Source organism: Ambystoma mexicanum, chromosome 6p (genome assembly GCF_040938575.1).
Source record: "Ambystoma mexicanum isolate Mex_15411 chromosome 6p, UKY_AmexF1_1, whole genome shotgun sequence".
Taxonomy (NCBI): domain Eukaryota; kingdom Metazoa; phylum Chordata; class Amphibia; order Caudata; family Ambystomatidae; genus Ambystoma; species Ambystoma mexicanum.
This window is the reverse complement of record NC_090935.1, coordinates 1,339,633,079-1,339,651,864: the sequence shown is the minus strand read 5'-3', so window position 1 is coordinate 1,339,651,864 and position 18,786 is coordinate 1,339,633,079. Positions and strand designations below refer to the sequence as shown.

At 44.2% G+C, this 18,786-nt stretch overlaps 1 protein-coding gene across 3 annotated transcripts in view; it reads right to left on the bottom strand.

The window, feature by feature from the left end:
• JAK2 (Janus kinase 2) overlaps nucleotides 1-18,786 on the bottom strand; it is a 1,999,562-nt gene that overhangs the window by 1,703,309 nt on the left and 277,467 nt on the right. Inside the window, exon 1 of one of the 3 annotated variants that reach the window (XM_069626009.1) lies at nucleotides 17,437-17,457. The exons of the other annotated variants lie outside the window; for them this stretch is intronic. The gene's annotated coding sequence lies outside the window, so the exon portion shown is untranslated. Of the gene's footprint in view, nucleotides 1-17,436; nucleotides 17,458-18,786 lie in introns of those variants that run through there. 3 annotated transcript variants of the gene reach the window in all.

Genomic DNA, 18,786 nt, shown 5'->3' with positions numbered 1-18,786 from the left:
GAAAATGTGCGTCTCTCAGTCTCCACCATGCTCTTGTAGATTTGCAAGTTTCTTTACCCTTTGAATCATGGCAAAAACATAATTAGACCTAGCAAAAAAGAAATGAATGGCCGACAGCCCCATGCCCATGTCATTTATGGAGCAGAATAAATGCGCTTGTGTGAAGGTAATAGGTAGAGTTTATGTAACTTGGTTAAGAGCATGTTCAAGGAACTACTGGTTTTTAAGCCAATGCACATATTCCGGGAAGCTTTCTGAACTGAAGACTTAGCAGGTGCACTATGCTAAACCAGAGGCCCTGAACAAGACCAACAAGTTACTTACCCCTGGTATCGTTCTTTCGACTGGATGTTCCTCCCACGTTTTCCTCATCTTTGATATTTCCAATATCCAGCTTTGCTGCTTCGGAAAACATTCTTGCAGCAGGGGGTGCTGTGCGCAGATGCCCGTCAACTTGATGTCCCTTCGGAGGGCTCTGTCGCGATGTCGATGTCACCGTAGGTATATGTAGCACGCGCAGCGCTCGTTGGCCCCAGTTCCGTTTTTACGAGTAAAGCATTTATCTTGTGTTCAACGGTTCAACGCAAAGGAAATTCTACTGAGGGGTAGGTTGGGAAGAACATTAAGTCGAAGGAACGTTACCAGGGGTAAGTAACTTGTTCTTTGAATGGATTGTGTCCTCTCACGTATTCCATATCTTTGATACAATCCCAAAGCAGTTTACGTAATTTGGAGGAGGGAGTAGAATTTAGCATGACATGAATAATTTATGGCTGTGTATGCACTGAATGTAACACTGCTTATCCAAATGCAGATTCTTGACTCGAGGAAGAGTCTAAACTGTAATGTTTAGTGAAGGTGTGTACAGATGACCAGGTGGCAGCTGCACATATATCCCTTATAGGAACACCCCTTTGTAAAGCAGATTAAGTTGCCATGCCCCTGGTCGAATTAGCTCTTAGGTGATCTGGAAGATCTTTAGCTGCCAGTTTGTAGCATTCCGATATTGCTAGTATAATCCATCTGGATAGAGATTGCTTGGTAATGGCCAGTCCCAAATTGTAACCTGAATAGACCACAAGTAACTGGTCATCCTGTCTTAATCTTGCCAATCTGGAGATGTATAAGCTCAGTGCATGTCTAGGGTCAGGCCCGTGAAGCCTTTCCTCTCTTCCTTCCCGGGATGTGGAGGAGGATAAAAAGATGGTAACGTTATCATCTGAGTAAGATGAAACTCATAATTTTGGCGAGAAAAGTGGGCTTCACTTTTAGTACCACTTTGTCTTTATAAAAGACAGTATGAGGAGGCTTGCCGGATAAAGCCTGTAGCTCAATCACCCTTTAGGCTGATGTAATTGCTACAAAAAGGATGTTTTTAGGGTGAGAAGTCTTAAGGGACAAAAGTGTAAAGGCTTCAAAGGAGCTCCCATCAAAATGGTTAACACTAAATTAAGATCCCAAAGTGGGACTTGAAATGGGATTGGAGGGAAAATAGTCAGTCCCTTTAAGAATTGAACTATTAGAGGAATCTTCTAAAGTGCGCTTAAAAATACAAAGCGCTGCCAGATACCCCTTGATGGTACCAATCTGGAGCCCCAGATTTGCCAGATGTAATAGAAAGGATAACACATCTGTGTATTACATGTAAAAGGGTCAACATTCTTATCTCTACACCAGCCGCAGAACTTATTCCAGCTGCAGCGGTATAAAGATTTAATTGCTGGCCATCTGGCCGAAAGCAAGATCTCCATTATGTCATCGGGGAGGTCCCAATCCTTGTATCTCAGCCGCTCAGAAATCACGCTGAAGGCTGTGCGTCCTGATATCCGGATGGAGAACACGGCCCTCCTCTCACGAGAAAAGGTCCTCTCTTAGTGGAAGACTTATTCTAGAGCAGATGGACAGGTCCACGTCCTCCTGGCCCAATCCTGGGCAACTAGGATCATAGATTTCCTGAACTTTCTCAACCTCCTGATTAGGTGACGAATCACAGAGATTGTAGGGAACGCGTATAGGAGTGGAAAATCCCAGTCCATCACAAACGCATCTCCTAGAGCTCCTCTTGGGGTAAATTCTCTGGAGCAATACAGCACACACTTCTGGCTGACATCGGTCATGAATAGATCCACTTGAGGGGTTCCCCTAAGGCTGAAGATCTCTTGAAGGACTTCCTGAGCTAGTTCCCACTTGTGGGAGACTGTGCTCTGCCTGCTCAAAGCATCCGCCGTTGTGTTCTCGCTGGCTATGAGAACTGCTGACGGAGAGACTCCTTGTATTGCCCAGAACCAGAGGTGCATTGCCTCTCTGTACAGTGGTAATGAACCTACACCACCTCTCTTGTTGAGGTAGTACATGGCCACTGTGTTGTCCGTCATTATCCGGACATTCTTTCCTCGTACAGATGGCAGGAAGGCCTTCAGCGCTAGTCTGACTGCCCTCAACTCTAAAAGGTTTATATGTAGTTTGGACTCCGATGGAGACCAACAAGCGCTGATTGTCAAATCGTTGGTATGGGCTCCCCACTCGTTGAGTGAGGTGTCCGTCACTACTACAAAATGGTTCTCCTCTCAAGATGTTTTCCCCGACAAGTCCACCACTGAAGATCCAGTGGGACTCTGCTCAGGATTTGCAGGAGGTCTGACATCCTTCCTGAAAATTGTGACCACTGTGCCCCGAGGGGCCATTGGAGAGATTCCATTCTTAGGCGAGCCTCTGGCACCAGAAAAATGCAGGATGCCATGAGGCCGAGCAGCCTTAGAAAAACGGAGGCCGTAGATGCCGAGCATTCTGGAATTTGGTCACCATCTGCAGAATGTCTTGAGCCCTCAACTCTAGAGGAAAAGCTTTCCCAGGGATGCATCCAGGACTGCTCCCATGAATTGGAGTCTTTGTAATAGTATCATGTGGGAGTTCTTGAAGTTGAGGGAGAAGCCCAGTCTGTGAATGGAGTGGCAGGTATAGCTGAGATGTTCCAGGGCTTGTTCTGGGGAACTGGCCCAAATCAGCCAATCGGCTAGGTCGGGGTAAACATTAATTCCCCCTCTCCTGAGACTTGTTGCCACAACTGCCATCAGTTTGGTTAATACCCTTGGGGTGGAAGTTAGCCCAAATGGCAGAACTCGAAACTGATGAAGTTCGCCGCTGGCAGTTCTCATCGGGTACCGTCTATGCCTGTGATGGATCGGCACATAAAAGACAGCATCCTGCAGGTCCAATGATACCAGTCAATCCTGAAGCTGGAGGGCATGAAGGATCTGAGAAAGGGTTATTGTCGTCTTTATCCTTTGGTATCGTAGGATAGGCATTTTACCTACTCGTGTAGGTCGCAGCCTGAACCCCCAGACTTTCTGGTGTTGGGTGCTTGGACAGGTACAAAGTGCCAGAGCTTGAAACTCTGTACTCTGCTGTCAGCTTTTCATTTACAATTGGAATAACCTCTGCTACTTCCCAATTAGTATCAACACGCCTTTATAAGACTTGATGAAAATGAATACTTGGGTCCGCTTTTAGTGGTCCTCTGTCGAAGATATTGGTAAGATCATCTTGTTCAAAGACTGGTGTAGGTTCCATAACCCTTGACATCAGTTGCCTGTATGTCACCTCAGCGTGGTCACCAGAGTGCTTTGCGAAAATCAACCCCTGGAGAGATGTCTATTCCACTAGCTTCATGAAGGCATTCTTGCAAGTTTTTCATGCGTGAATCCTCTGATATCAATGCCTCAGGCACTGATCGTGTTCCATACTGTAACCCAAAGGGTCTTCCTTCATCAGAGGATTCCTGTGCATCTTCATAAATAGAAGAGAGGGATTTGAAGAAATCCGAGCGTGGCAAAGAAGTATAAGTCTTTTCAACTTAACTCGACATTATATTTGTTGTCACAGGAGCCGAGAAATGTCAGAATTGTTGACATTGATGGCTTCGACAGTTGCGTCGAAGGCTTCAACACACGTGGCGTTGAGGAGGTCGATCCGTCAATGACTTCTCCACAGTTATGCGCACCAATGGTGTTGATGATGCACTTTTAGTTCCTGTTGGAATCAAGTCTTCGGCTTCAACGACATCGGTGGTTTAGTCCTCAGGGGACTTTCTCGACTCGAGGGATTGGATCGTTCGAGGAGACTTAGCCACTGGGTCCGAGGACTTTCAACTGGGCTCTTGTGCTTTCAAGGTCTTTCGACCGGAGCATAGCTTTTTAGGTGTTGTCGAGGGGTGCAAGGCTGCATTCTCGAAAACCCTTAACATTCGTAGCCTAAACTCGTCCCACTGGGTCAGTGAACTAGATTAAGTAGGGCAAAAAACCTGTTGCTGTGAACTTGAAGAGGAAGATGGCGATCTATGTCGCCATTTCTTTCCATATCGCGAGGTTGACGAATGGTGTGAACCACTTTGTGACCGGGAAGGTTTGGTCGTTTTTTGACGAGGAGAAACTGTTCTGGACTCATCTGAGGATTTTTTGTTTTGATGGAGTGGAAGGGGATTTTTGGCCCTTAGCTGTGCGAAGCTTCCCTCTATGCTCCCTCAGGGCTTTGGCCATCATAGATAGGCAGTCCTCGAACTCCAAAGATGGATGAGTAGTCCCCAGGCACCACAGGTAGATCCTATGAGGTTCCGTCACGGACATCTTTGCACCGCCTTCACAGCATTTTTTGAAGCCAGATCGAGGAGTGGACAACGCGGAAGACGAAGCCATTTCATGTTGGAACTCAATCATTTAAGAAATTATCGTTGAAGATTCGAAGATATTCCTGTGAGGGAACGAGGCATTGCGCATCCGAAGCGCAACCTCAGAAAAACTGAACGGAGAGAACTGAAGCCAACGGACGCTGCGTGTGCTACATATACCTACGGTGACATCAAGACGGAGGCCTCAGAGGGACATCAAGTAGACAGGCGACACACAGCGCCCCTTGCTGAAAACCATTCAAAGTATACTTTAGAAACATCAAACAATTTGTGACAGGCAGTTTAAATCTGTGCTCAAACCAGCCAAATATCAAAAACCTTCAAGAATTAGAACATGACGAAGTGGGTCAGCTGCATGATATGGGAATCTTTCCAATTTATGATCACAAATTGGTCATGGTCTGTGAAACAAACAGTGGCATAGATCAGGCGTTTCTGGGTATAGGTCCTGTACGGTGGCATGCTTAAGGTGGGCAGATTGCTATGGTTACTGAACAGGAGGGAGAGACGCATGTTGTCTCTGCACTTCCCCGCCCCACTCGCTCCTTGCCAAATCCTACATCTTTGGTTCACACAGGACACAATGCATATATTAGAGGGAGGGGACAGAAGGCAAAGGAAGGAGAGGGAAGAGATGAAAGGGGGTAGAGGTGGGGATTTTGCACAAACGGGAAGGGAGGGCGCAAGATAGGTACACATTTGCAGGGTTTGACAGTGAAAGTGAGAAAGAGACCAGTGGTAGGAGTGTGGGGAGGAGACCTTGTGCTTTTGCCTTTTTCATTCCAGCCTATGCCATGTCATGATTTGCACGATGTGGCATCAAAATTGTCTGCCCCTCAGCCGGCCCGTTGAGGCCTTTTTAGACTTCTCCCTGCATTAACTTAAATTCTATGTTCCGAAGCACAATAACTAAGCCACCCTCAAATGGAAATTTAACAATCCTTCCCAATGACAAACATCTGAACACTACACCTCTAGAATAAACTTACAAGCCAGAGGCCCAGCCAACGCATCCTAACACCGCTGGATACTAGGCTCCCCTTCGGTAATAAGAACAGACAGAAATGGATACACATGCCGAGATCTAGATAGTTTGGGTTGGCGCGCATCAATGCAAGAGCATAGTTATCTTGCATTTTCCCCATCTCCATACTCATCTAACCCTCCCCTTCCCTTCCCTTCCCTTCCAAATCCATTAGGGCGCCAGTGGCTATCTAAATGGTAGCGGAGCAAGATACTAGTGACATAATATAAAACAAGAGAGGCTAATGTGATCTGGAAACGCATAGATCGCAGAAAAGGACCATTACTTTCATTGTTGACACATTTGGTTAATATGGCAAGGACACACAAGTCTCTCGAAGCGTTGCAAGTACTTGATGAAAAATACAACAAGCAACTCCACTCCACTCCACTGCTAGGATTACAATAGTAGGCAAACACTAATAGGTGGCTCAAAGAAGGAAGCATCCAAAGAACATCTAAACAAAATATCTTACAAGCGTTGGGAGTTATTCCAGTTACTTCGATTGTACTCCGGGATGTTTACGTTTTGTAATGCTCTACAATGTTACCTGTTTAAGGGTATTCGCTAAAGATGAGGAAACATACCTGTTCAACAAGATAACTGGCTTTCTGAATCTTCCAAACAGAGAAATCTAATCACGTGTTGCTTTATGTGAAAGTTATTTCCACACATGCATAATTGGGCAGTACATGAGGCACACTACAAACTCTCGGGCAGGCAGTGGAACTGGTTCTAAACACACCCATTCACGTTGTATTCCCTAAATAAACAAAACGTGCACTCCTGCAAGCGGACAATGTCTGCCACAGTTGACTCAATGATAAAGTAACATCGCAGTTTCACGGCCATCCTTCAACATCCTGAATGCTTAGCAAACCGCCCCATTACTTCAAAAGCTTCTCATCTTTGGACTGTCCCGTCTCTAAAGACATAACTCGTTTTCAGCATTTATAAAAATGCAAGCTAACTTTACAGAATCAAAGCTAACATTTTGTAGTGCCCACTTTCAAATGTCTATTAAAGTAGTAACAACCACAAAAACGGTTTACATTTAAGCAAGATTAACCTTGAGCTCCAAAGCCCTCTGGTTAGGGCGAGCGCTGAACAAAAATTCAAATAAAATAAATAAAAATAACCTGTGAAGTTGGAAGCAAATCATACAACGGGATTCAGAATTTGAAAGGTGTTTAACTGTAATGGTGTGGCCTTGGAGCACTGGGGCCTTTAGATCCAACATTGCGTTACACAAGTGACCTGAACAATGTATAATACAGGCAATCATAACAGCAGCGACTAGATGGATGTCATTTCTCTTTAGCCATGTATTACTTAAGCCAGACTGCTCAGAGCCACCTACTAAAAACGTGCTATAAGACTATACGAGCAGCATGCAACAATATATTACCTGAAAAGCATAATTCAACAAGTAACTCCCCAATGTAGATTATTAGCAGCAATAAAGAAAAACTACCAAGCAGAAAACGTAACCCTTTAAAAAGCAAAATGTAGCCCCTTTTCCAAAAGATTGTTTTTTAAAAAACATCGGTGGAAAAATATCAATACATTAGACAGGGTAGACTAAAGGAGCTCCTAGGGGTAATATCCAATTCTAGTCCTAACTTATACAAAAGCCCAGGCTCTTACCAAATGGCTATACCCATGTTAAGGGTGCAGACGTGGGACTCTGGGTCATGGTGTTGGCTATAATCATTTGCTCAAAGGTGCAAAAGGAAAGGAAAAAGCCTAACTCTAGGAGGGGCTTCCCTGCCTCAACAGGAATAACTAGTGTCAGAATGTCCAAAGTAAATGTCCCACTGTCCAGTGTCAAAAATCCTAACTCTGTCCCTTACTAAACTAAGCTAACAAAATCAAAGGTGAGGTCTTCTTGATCCAGAGGGGTCCCTGGACAAAAGGCAGTTCTTGTCTTTATCAGATTCCCTTTAACTACAGTCACTCATTAGCTGTCTGAGAATGTCTTTCTTTGCCAGCCTTCCTCAGGCTTACAAATCAGTTTGTTGTGGTCCCAGAAATTGGTTGGTAGCTTTAGCTTACTGTCGACATATATTGCGCTGAAGAGGAGCAGCCTGGATACTCTTTCCAAGCTGTCATGGGTCCTCGACCATTGGGTGCAGACCTGGTTCCTGCTCACTCTCCTGACAAGCCTTAATACAAGCCCATGTATGATTTGGGTCCCAGAATCTCCGTTCTGGCTTTTGCAACAACCTCCTTGAGGTTCTGAGCACCTTTAGCTTCCCGAGTACCTTTAGTGCTGGCTCGCTGAGTGGCAGTACTCCAGTAACTTTCTGGAGCTTCCTTGTCTCTGCAGTGGCCCCACAGGGTTCTTCTGCTTGGGGATGGCATGCTGGTGTGCTTTCACGGTCCAGCGATCTCTGGGCCGCTTGGAGTCTCAGTCTGCTTCTGGGCTGCACAGTCGTCCTGTCCTGGACCAGACCCGGACACACTCTCCTTCTGCACAGCATCCCGGTCAGCATCAGTCTACTCGAAAGGATTGCGTCTCCTCTCGCGGTTCCTCCTCGCAGGACTTGACAAACTGTCATGTCCTTTGTAGGTTTTTATCCTACTTCTCCCAATCACTGTTCGTGAACAAAACCACTAAACTGGAGAAAGTGATTCCAATGTGTACTCTGTATTGCTCTGCATTTCCTCCTCTCGGTACCAGTTGATTGAGATAGTAACTCATTAGTACTCCTTGTCCCAGTACTCTCCATTTGTGTTGCCTCAGCAAAGTAGGGAGGGTGTGAGGATAAGTCTGAAGAGGAATGAGGAGAAGGAAAGGTGGGGTAACTGTGGGAATGGGGTCTAGGGTCATGTGATTATTGAGAATACCACGTTCTCCCGATGTGGTGGTAACTGGTCCCAAAGGAGGTTTCCCTCCCCATGAGATCCTCCCACTGAGCACCACACTCAGGGGGACCATCAGGTAGTGGCTTCACCTACCTGGCCTCATGGAAAGGGGCTCCCCTACGGAAGCAGTGACGATATCACACTATGCACTCAAAAGCGGTTTTACTCTATTTCCGAGAGTTTCAAGCTTCTTTTTACTGCGCATCTGCCCCTTTTAACTTTCCGATGTAGAGCTGGGGGTGACTTGTGGTGTATTTGCACATCCTTGGGAATCTGGGTGCTATAACATGGGGCACATACCGCAGCACTACAGTTAGGGCCAACTGTGGGGTATTCAGAGCTCCCATGTTTCGTGGCCATGCGCAAGAAGGCATTTAGTCTTCCATTTGCTTTGAATTCTTGGACTCTTTCTTATCCATATTGAGGTTCAGGAAATAAAAGTCGCAGAATCCAAAAGGACAAAAAAATATGACGGGTGGCCTTCCCGTGCATGGTCGTGGGAAACTTGAGAGCTCTGCGTATATGTAATGCCTTGTGTCTATACTATGAGGGAAGCCAGCCTCAGCACTGTGTGACAGGTCGCAAGGTCAGAGTGTCTGATGTACCATTTTAGTGTAGTTCTATTTAACGAAATGGTGCAAAGCCCTAACCCTCCCTAACCTATCTGTGTTTCCTGCCTAACAAAAGTAACTTGGGAGCTCATCAGTCATCGGTGCAAGTCTTATATCAGAGTCCCTCCACTTTCCAAAACTAGTCTACTCTGACCCTACCACTATTATAAGAACTAGAAAATGACTTCCTTCCCCTGTTTTATGGGTTTTCCCCAAGTTCAGTTCAATATGAAATTCGCAAATATTTGTTAGCCACCACTCTCGGGCTATACAGTTCAGATACTGGCCTTAATCTGTTTCTTTACTTGTCTTTCTTTCTCTTTTGTTCTTCTTACTGCGGTATTATCCATTTTATGTCCTGGACTAACTAAACACTTTTCTCTTTACTTTCACATAAGTTATTCCAGTCTTTTATTATGTATCTTTCATCCGGATCACAACAGGTTGTAAAGTCCCAATATTCTTTCTCACTTCCTTTTAACAACTTGTCCACACTGCGACGAGTACGAATGTTCTAGCAATTGTTACTCTTGAAAGTTTCAAAGCTCCCTTTCACTGGGAAGTGTATGAGAGTTCCAGTAGTAATTACTACTTTTGCTTTGCATTTACAGTCCTTCCTTTGGACTGGGAGTAGGAGTGTTTCAGTAATGATTTCTCTCTCTCTGTATTTCCAATAATGTCTTTTTGTATTTTTATTAGATATATATTGCGCATATATACAGTGCTTGACGCCCAAGTGCTGTACATAAAAAGAACAGTACAGTTAACATAAGCAAACAATCATTAAGCCAATAGATAATAAGGTTAGGAGATACGTTTTTGAGGCTAGACTTAAAGAGAAAAAGAATAAATAGAGCTTAGTAAAAGAGGAAGAGCATTCCAGGACCTAGGACAAAGACGAGCAAAGGAGCGGAAATGTGATGGGAGCACATGAAGGACGAGCAACAGTTAGTAGGAAAGGATATTCAAAACAAAGTGAAGGGGATGGAGTATAAAAAGAAATTAAAAAATAAAGATAAGGAGAGGCAAGCCCATAGAGGGACTTTAAAACAACACAAAGAAAATAAAAAAGTCAAATGATTTTCAAAGGAAAGTCAATGCAAAGATTGAAGCAAAGTAATTGAATCTCGAGGCGCAAGAGTACAGAGAACACAGAGGGGTCAGATGAGAAGCAGGAAGTCAAGAGTCAAGAGTCAAGAGTAGAATAGAGCAGACAAGAAAAACAAATAAACAAGAGGTTTAGCCAAAGAAAAAGTAAGAAAACGGCAATCCTTTTGGATATTAAAGTGTTGGCAAGAGCATGATATAGAAGAGATAAGAGTAGAAAAGGATAAATAGTCCAACACAACACCAAGGTTATGAGTTGATGAAGAAAATCGAGAGAAGAAGAGGGAGGGAGGAAAAAAGAGAAGAGGGAGGAAAAGAAAGACAAGGAGGAGCAAGCGGAGAAGGAATATTAGAAGCAGGAAAAAAAAGCTCTGGCTTTAAAGGATAAAGGTGCAGATAATGAGCCGACATCCAAGATTGGATGGCTAAGAGACAAGGAGACAAAGAGGAGTGTATAGTATCAGTAAAGGAAGAGAAAGGTGGAAAACATTGAGAATCATCAATGTAAAGATGATTCAAAAAGCCAAAAAAAAAAATAATTGAACCAAGAAGGGCGTTATAGAGAGAAAACAGGAGAGGGCCCAGAACCGAGCCTTGAGGAACACTGAAAAAGAGTAAAGGAGGGAGAACAATCACCCACCCAGGACACACAGAAAGTGCTCCCTGAGAAGTAAGATTGGAACCCCTTAAGAACTGAATCAGGAAAACCCAAATCAACAAGAGTAGAAATAGGAACAGCGTAAACCACAGTGTCAAAAGCAGCCAAAAGAAGAAGAGAAGAAAGTTTAGAGTGACGAGAAGAAAGAGGGCAGTTGGAAACAGAAAGACGTTTGCATAGAATGACATGGTCAAAACCCAGATTGAAAAGCAAGTAGGAGAGAATGCAGGTTGATAAATTAGGAAACTTATGAAAAAACAATTACTCAAGGAGCTTAAATAGGAAAGCTAAGAAAGAAATTGAAATTAGAAGAGTGAAGAATCAAGAGTAATATTGTTTCCAAATACGCAAAATACATGCATGCTTAAAGCAAGAAGGAAATGTAGAAGAGAGTGAAATATTAAACAAAAACAATGAGATATGGCAGAAGTGAGGAATAGACTGGAGGAACTAGAGAAGAAAGAAGGGGTTCAGTCGGAGATCAAGTAGGATGTGCCCTAGAAAGGGCGGCAAGGAAAAGAAGAAAGGAAAAGAAATGAAAAAAGGAGAAAAGGAAAAAAGAAAATCTAGACTAATTACAGGATGAAGAAGAAACAGAAGACCAAAGATGAGACATTTTGGAAATAAACTTATTTCTTGTGACTATGATGAGTAAGAGCGTTCAGTAATGATTATCTCGTTCTTCTGTCCCCCTGCCTGGTCACCTTCCAGGGCCATGCCTTCCTGATTTATGACATTGTCATGGAGCTTCCCTGATATTTCGTACAAGTCCTTCGGACTCATTTAATATGGCTTGCATAATCTTCTTCGTCCCAGTTTTTCTTAAGTTTTCTCTCATGGACATTAAAAGGTACACTTGGCTGACAATAACAAACTTCAATTTATCCTTCATGTCTTTCATCATAGATTCTTAATAAAGCGTGTGTAGTGATATTGGGTTTCGGGAGTTCCTCACGGGAAGGCAAGCCCTTGTTCCCAAAGGGGGAGTCTCTCCCGGTGAGGTCTTGCTTGCCTCTTCCCCAAGCGAGGGTGTTGCATAACAGGCTTGCTTCCCTAGCCTCACAAGCAAAGGCTCCTCCTTGAGAAGTGATAAAATCCCATGTTTCATCACAACTTTTAGACTATTGGGTAGGTAAAAAAAGGAAACCATAATATAACCTACAAAACACCTTTGACATGGGTTAATTTATGTTCCCTTATTCACGCTTCACTACAGAATAACAATATCCATGTCCATTCGCTTTCAGTGACTGCTTCCTACTCCTCCCCTCTGCATATTGAACTGACCGCCATTACAGAAATTTCGACAGTTAGGTATCCTCACTTTAGCAGTGCAAATGAACGTATACATTTTGTACCTAATGGACAGGACAGAGCACCATGACATGAAATGCTGTGTCAAAGCTGCAGACTTGAATATCCATGTTGTATTTGGGGTTTGGGTATGTTTAGGGGGTAGGGAGTGGCTATTTGAAGATCTGTCTGCGCTCTCCCTCCACCCGATGCACAGACAACATGTTCCCTGTGGATCTCCCTGGAAACCCCTTAAAAGGAAAAAGGGTATTTAGAAGTATTTTCAATCTAAGAACTAAAATAAACTTCCTTACTGCCGTTTAATGTTTAGTCTGGGGTGGGTTGGTGCAAATCGATGTGCTTCCATGGGTTTTAATGTGATTCTGCCTGTAATTTAAAAAGGGATTTTGAAGGATTTCCCACTGTATCTACTGCCCACATCCCCACTTATCCTGCTGCAGGCAAAGGACCTAGGTCTGGGATCAGCCATCCTGTGAACTCATTTGTGTTGTGTTAGGTTTTATTGCAAAGCCATCTTTTGCTTTTAACAGGGTCTCCAGGTGTATAAACTCCCCATATTACCAGTTCCCTTACCTCTGGGTCCATTACCGCACAAGAACAAATGACTTACCCCTGATAATGTTCTTTCTACAGGATGTTGAACCCACGGATTCCTCATCTTTGATATATCCATATCCTGCTTTGCAGTCTCCGAATGTTTGATTTCTTTTTTTGCCAGCAGAGGGCGGTGTGCAGCATCGGGTCGATGTCCCTTGACGGTTACCATTTGCGCATCCTGTTGCAACGTCGATTAGAGTATAAATGATACGCGCTGCGCCGGTTGCCTCAGGTCTAGTTTTTCCCCTCTTTCTGCACTTTATGGTTTCAGTGCAAAAGAAAATCCTAAAAATGTGGCAGTTAAGGATCCTAAAGCAACTATGAATTGGCAACTGGCATCGTAGAAAAAACAACAAAAAACAGTCAAATGGCAGCTGCCATGCACTCCCTGTGAAGTCACATTATGTACCCGAGGGCTAACACTGCTCCTTTCTGTAACTGGAAATGCTCGTCTGAATTAGCAATTTCAGCAGCAGCAAGTAACATTCCTTTGAAAATGACAGCAGAACGGCGGATATGCAAAGCGCCTCATCAAGATGGCAGCTGTCGCAATGCCAAGCACAGAGCAATCTGAAAGCAAGACTGTAGCCACCATTTCTCAATCACAATCTTATGTCCAGTGGGTAGCACCATGCACACATTTGGGTACAATCTGTGATGCTGATGGAACGTAGAGATTGCATGTGTAGCAATGGGTTTTCATTTGGCTCAAAAGTGCAAAGTCCAATAATATTCAGCTAGAATGTGGATATCCATAATACCGTAGACAGTTTCTCTGATCTTCTCCTAGCTTGAGATCCACATATCTGTGTACCCTAAAAAAATGAAGAGTACCATGTGCTGGTCTGTTACCAAAACATAGTGGCAGCATAAATACTTTAGTGGTACATACTGAAAACAATCGCATCAATGACAAAGGATTGTCAGCAGCAGGTTTATCCGGAAAACGTCCCAGAACTGGTTGAAGAATGCACTGAAACTCTTTCCCTGAAGGGTAGAGGTCACAAAACTGTGCTTGCTCGATGTCGTTCGGTAGGTTCTTCCGAGTTATTTTACCTTTGGTAAATGTGTACTCGAACTGAACGCATTTCGTCTGAAAAGATAAGCAAGCTAACTTTCCAGCAGCTCTGAAGAAACACTCAGTGCAGGTTTAGAAAACATGTATTTGGGTATTGGCAGAGCAGCAGGTTAGAATTGGAAACATGCTTATGTAATGCAACTGTCTGGCTACCAAAATGAGCCTTCCATTGCTGCAGACTGCTCGTCCTGCCTTTCTGGCAGGACAGCAGCTGCTGCTCGATGCAGTGTTCCCTCGACCCCTTTTATCTATTACATAACACGCCGTCTGCTTGCAACTGGAGCCTTGGCTAAAGCAGGCAGTGTTACAGATTAAAGTCCCGCATGCGTTCGCACAGCATCCCTCAGACAGTCATAATGCAATTTTGAGGTTGTCAGATAAGTACTAAAAACACAATTTAAGGAACCATTGCAGACTCTCCAAGAACAATGGTTTCCAAGTGAGACTTTCAGGCATGAAGTGCACAAGAACGCCACAGTCATTTACTCCCATCCGCCCTTAGTTTGAGCGAAAATGTCTTTTTCGGCCCTGGCATGACAATTAAGCTTTGAATCGAGGGCGAGAAAATGGGAAAGATGACCTTTGATCAAATAACGGGAACCGGTTGGGAAAGGCTCCCACCACCTTCCTCCAGTTCGAGGTTTTATAAACTCCCAGTGAGGAACTATTAACTCAGGCAGAGCTAAACATCCATTTTGCTGAGTCAACTATTGAAAGTAACTACGTTTTTGATTACGAAAGTAAATAACTGTAGTAACGCATTTACGAATTTGGGGGACGGGGACACAGGGGGTGTCAAGAATTTAATTGAGTCCTTTCAATAAAACAAATAAGCATTCCCATTTTTAATGGCACAATCAAGCATTACTCAAGTCCTCCCGTAGTAATTTCCAGAAACAGTCCATCTAGCTTAACTTTTCAGCTAAAGTAAATAATAAACATGGAGACTTCACTAACGTGCCCTTGCCCTGCTAATTTTAACCCACTTAGTTGGAATTTGAGACGTGGTGGCCCTCCATAGATTTTGGCCAAGGATTCCCACAGATGGGCACAGTATAAATAGTGGATAACATCACATGATCGCTAACAAATGACTGGTGTATAGGGCTGAGAGGAGTTTCAGGCCAGACAAAACGGCAGTGAACAAGGGAGGACTAGCCGCATGACTGATTACACCACAAAATGGCATAGAAACGCAACAGTTTCTTGGTGGAAATTTTGCCACCTGGGCATTCCTCATAATGCATCACAAAAATCAGCCCTGCAACACTTAAAGGTCCAACCCAATACAAATGCAGTACCTATTTCTATTTCACCCTAAAAGTGAACTTCAGGGCACGAGCCATTAAACAAAAAAGTATGTTAACTCCAACATATATATAATGACAAGAGACATCACAGAACGTGAACAGATGTTAAACTGAAATATTCAAATGTCACTCAATTGGCCTTTCCCAATCAAACAAAATGCACAGGACAAAATGTCCCCCCCTTACAAGAGAGAAAATGTCCTATATTGTTGTGGTCAAAGTATAAAAAGGTATGCAGCTTTTAGAGCAGAAAAACGGACAAAATGCTAATGAAAGACTTGACAGGTTCAGGGACCAGAACCTCATGTGTTGTTGTGAATAAGTGTCTCGATCCTAACACGGGCTCGGTTCGAATTCCGGCTTCGGCACTAAATTGGAGCAAGATTATTTTTTTGGGTAATTCCTCAAACATCAGGGAAAGATTTGGGGGGTGGGGTAGAGGCAGGCAGGGTGGCACAAAAATGGCCCTTTGGTGTTCTGCCCCGAAACCACGAAGGGCACTTTTCAGCATCCTTTAAAGGCGCTCCCTCCATCAACCGGTTTTTTACAGTCCCGATTTGCTTAGCCTGTCCTTTCATCTGGCCTGAGGCAGACACCATGGAGGTAAAAACGGGCCATGAATATCACTCGGGCGCTATATGTGGTGCTTACAATTTAACAAAAAGACATTTCCAAAGTGAAACACGTTCTTCCCCTATGATTGCAAAGCGCCCGGTTGCTTCCCGAAGTTAGGTTCGCGCTTGATAAATACCTGACTAATAATTAAACTTGGATACAAATTGATATTTTAAATCTGTGTTTGTGTTAATTTGCCCACATATACCCTTCGATTTTTATGGCCCATCCTTTTAGTATTTTACTGCATGGAATACTTATAAAGGTGATATTGGCTTGTCCAACTGCTCAATCGAAATAGAAATCTGAACTGTAGGTTCATTGGTGCCAATGGTTGATTTTCACCACAGGGGCACAAATATCCCAATTTTCGCACTGTAAATGAACCACCAGCCCAGTCCCTTCCTTGGTGAAACCATGTGCTTTTAAAAAAAAAACACATTTTCATAATGAATAGCAAAAAAGCGATAGAATGTACACGCAACTTTAATAATATCTCAGCAACAGTCACTAAACCTCCTGGGCAACCTAGCTCGCCCTCTGCTTCAGGTAGTGTCGGCATCGGATGTGAATGCCTGATTCTGCTCAAATTCACTGCATTTCCAAAAATGCAGTTCACATACATCACATTAAAAGCCATAGCATTTCATCTTCAGACGCACTGACACACACAGTCCGTATAGTCCAAATGAAAACTTCCCTATTGGGGAAGTGAGACTCTTGCCGCCCCACCCCCGCTATAGAGCGAAGGAGACAGATGGCTCCTTTCCACCTCTATGCTCAGTGCCTCACTTCGATTAAACGGACTGAAATTATGAAGAAGGGTACGATGCAACATTGATACATACGTGTTATCAGTTTAACAGTGGCAGAGGTGCCATGTTGGAGTTGTGCTGTGTTCTGGGCTCCACTGCAATTGAGGGTGACCATGAAGGGGAGCAGTGAGGGTGATTGCAGACTTAATTTCCATTGTTAGGCATTTTTTGCTCGTTAATTGATTTAAAGCTCCAACAACAAAAGCTAAAATGTGCTAAACGAAAAACACACATTAAATACATTTGACCAAATGCACTTAGAATTATTTTTGGAGGCCTTTTCGCATTTTAGGGAGTATAGTAACGTGATACAGAACTTATTTTATTACACCTACTCGCTACTTGCAGAATGTTATATTTTCAATAAAAACAAATCGATTTGTAAAATATATATCCATTTGAACCAGTGTGGCCTATTGTCCTTATATGTTTACGCTCCCACCCCATCCCTCTAATTTTATCTGTGCCCCCTGCTCTGCCCTCGCCCCCCAACACAATATAAACTTGTATGGACACTTGGAACTATAATGCTGTCCCATTAATAAATGATCTTTTGATGTCGTAAAACAATGGCAACCGGGTTTTGTTCTACGGGTTCTGCGCCATTAAGCCTTGTAATGCTTTCAACATTGGAGCAATACACACACGGCTGGCCTGGCAGCCGCACTGCATGCAGACCCCTTAAATAAAATCAGCGCTCTATTGCGGGGTCTTTATTCTAAATACGAGCGAATGCACAGAAACAACGTACCAACCTCACTTCTAAGTGCACCCCATCGAAATGTTCTCAAAATCGAATCCACAACCGCCAACCTTCCTAATAGCAAATGAAAAACCCGGGCCTCAATGGCGAGCGAGCATTGGCGATGGTGGTCATATCGGCCTGCAAACGCCTGGGCGGGGACGCCGCGGGAAGAGGCGATCTGATAGCCAGTGTCAAAGTTAATGTTTAACCGTAGACACACTGACAACAACAAACACGCGGCGATGGTGACCGCAGCCCAGACTACCGATCGCCAAGGTTTGAGCTACAATTTCTGACGTGCCCTAAATTTAAGGTAGGTTCAAAGCATTAGCAACATTTGCTAAAACAAGGGCAAGTAAGGATAAGAGCACAACAGAAAGCAAGACGAGCTACAAACCAGACAACAGCAGGGCATCGAAATGGTCAACTAATACACTGATCTAACATAGGCACACACTAAACTCAGCGGGAAGGGTTGTGGGTAACTTAAAAGACTACTACTCAGGACTATAGGAGGAGTACTGGCTAATCCACCTGCCCCCACACTACTACTAGACAGCGCTGCATAAGGGGCACCCCGCAGCTAAGAAAGCAGGGGCCAGTAACCAATGAACCAAGGAGGATAGGAAGGGAGAGGGGCATGACACTGGCTGTCAGAACAACAGCCAGTTGGTAAGGAATTATGTACAGCACCTCTCCCTCACACCTACTCCATACTCTTGGAGCCAGGAAGGATCAGGGGCCATGGGGGAATAACCCAAAACAATAGGGAGAACAGGAAGGTGCCAAGCACCAAGGTCAGGGGAAGCAGTTTACACCCAGGAAGCAACAAAGGGCACCCATGATGCGAAATTAGTTGGCGCCACCTGGCCAGGGGGTGGACAAGCCCCCAAACAGCGAGACAAAAGCCCAGGACTAGTCCCTGGACAATATAAGGAGCTGCACAAGCAGCAAGAAGGTACATCACTTTGGGATGCCAAACGGAGCCCCAAGCAAAGTATCTGCATATGCAGATTACTTTTTCTTTTCCCAAGAACCCTCCCACCCAAGACAAAAGGGAGAGAAAGGCAAGAGGAGAGATACAGGGCAACGAATGGGGCCCACATCATTGTGGGTAAAAGGAGGCGGCACAGGCCAGAGGGCCCAACCCTGGACCTCGTGCCCAAAAGTGTACATTATGTATTATGATGATGATTGTGTATTATTACGTAATGTGCAATAACAACCATGGCCTTTTACTGCCAACACTTACACAATGTTGTTGTGGTACCTGAGGGTGGGGCGGGGGGGGGGGGGTGTACATGTCACCAGACTCTTGGGTCCACAGGTTATAACCCAGCAGGGATGCCAATCGGAGGTC